At 34.7% G+C, this 1,683-nt stretch overlaps 1 protein-coding gene across 1 annotated transcript in view; it reads right to left on the bottom strand.

Moving 5' to 3' along the window:
* Window positions 1-1,683, bottom strand: part of NFXL1 (nuclear transcription factor, X-box binding like 1) — a 46,826-nt gene that overhangs the window by 43,791 nt on the left and 1,352 nt on the right. The gene's annotated exons all lie outside the window — the stretch shown is intronic.

The raw sequence follows: 1,683 nt of genomic DNA, 5'->3' as shown, positions 1-1,683 counted from the left end.
AACCGCTGGCTTAAACTATCACAAGTACAGAATTTATGCCAATAAAATGGTTCAAAGCAAAATTCAAATCACCAAAAAGAAAAATTAAATAGAACACTTGGATAATTCTTTACTTTCTAAAATGATCTAAGTAAACACAGCACTTAACAAAAACTTGCTCTACATTAATATGAACATAAATTTAATTTAGGATATTAAACAATATACATAAAATGACTCCCAAAACTATAAAATGTTATAAAATTAAAGATAATTGCTTTATTTTAAATAAACATTGAAGTTTAAAGAATATCCTTAAAAGCAGACTTCATAATCATATTCTGTGTGCTTATTTTGCTTTTCAGCATAGCTGGCTTTAAAAAATGTGTAACATTTTAAATTTCATCTAATTTAACAGCTAACACGTAAAATAGAATATGAGAACAAGATGAAATAGGCTTTAACAAAATAAAGTCTAACCTTTTATTTATAAGATTTATGTAGATTTCTTTGACAATTGTATTAAAGTTTGGCTGCAACAACAGTCTACCGCCCAAGCTGTCATGGCAGACAGCATGGATTTGACATCATGCGTTTTAGACAGATCACCTAGCAACTGAGGAAAAAACGAGTGCGAGGAGGCCACACCTAGAAGCGTGAAGTACCAGTTAAGAGGCAGTTAGAGTAGGTACACAGAAAAACGACCTATGTATCTATTTATCTCAGTTTCCTCATCTTTAATATAATAATAGTAATATCTACCTCACAGTAATTATGTGGGTTTAATTCACACAGTAAACAGCTGTAGGGACCTGAATTAAGGCAATGTTAGTATATGGAGAGAAGAGGGGTGGATTTAAGAATTTCAGGCAGTAAAACTCAGCAGGACTTGGTCACGTTTAGATTGTGTTGCTTTTAAAAGTTGATGTTCATGTCAAGATTAGGAAGGAGAGAATGTTGTATTTGATGAGGTGTCTTGCACGGGCAGAAGGGAGGAGTGGTAGTGAATGAAACCCACTCGTGCCATGTATGTACCATCCCTGCTCCCAGATTTCTGGCTTCAGTGGGTGACTGGGAAAACTGTGGTGCTACTAGTTAGGATAAAGAACACAGGAGAAGAAGTATCTCTCAACGTATGTTTGATGTGTCCGTGGGCCAGGCCAGCAAGCTAGAGATACTCATCAGGAAGTTGACCATGCAAGTCTGAAATTTAAGAGAAGCATCACAAAAGTACAAAGGCTGTGCTCAGGTAAAAAGAACAAAATGCTCTGATAAAGTTCTGTGTCCAATTCACTAACGTGAGATGGAAACCATCTTATTACTCTGGCATTTATTGATCAAATTTCCTTACTTACACAAAGGAACAAAAATCAGTATTTATAGATTTGACACAAAACAGCATAAGAAAAATTGTCTTAACACTTAAGATGAAAGCCAGATTAAAAATCAATCAAACTTACAAATGATGGTTCCTAAACACTAGGAGGAAACACTGAGTTACATCACTGAATTTCCTATTTAGAAATAAAACCTGTCTCTACCTAGAATGGTTTAAGTGAGGTCCTTTTGAAGCAGGAAACTTCTTAAGGTTACTTTCTATGATGAAGTCCTCTAGAAGTAAGAAACCTCCAAACCTAAGGTTACTCTTTATCAACTTTTACCTGGCTAAGCCAGACTTAATCAAGCTTCCTAATCTTAATTCTT

The sequence above is a fragment of the Hipposideros armiger genome, unplaced genomic scaffold (genome assembly GCF_001890085.2).
Source record: "Hipposideros armiger isolate ML-2016 unplaced genomic scaffold, ASM189008v1 scaffold_596, whole genome shotgun sequence".
Taxonomy (NCBI): Eukaryota; Metazoa; Chordata; class Mammalia; order Chiroptera; family Hipposideridae; genus Hipposideros; species Hipposideros armiger.
Note: the sequence above shows the minus strand (reverse complement) of the source record. Positions and strands in the feature narration are given on the sequence as shown.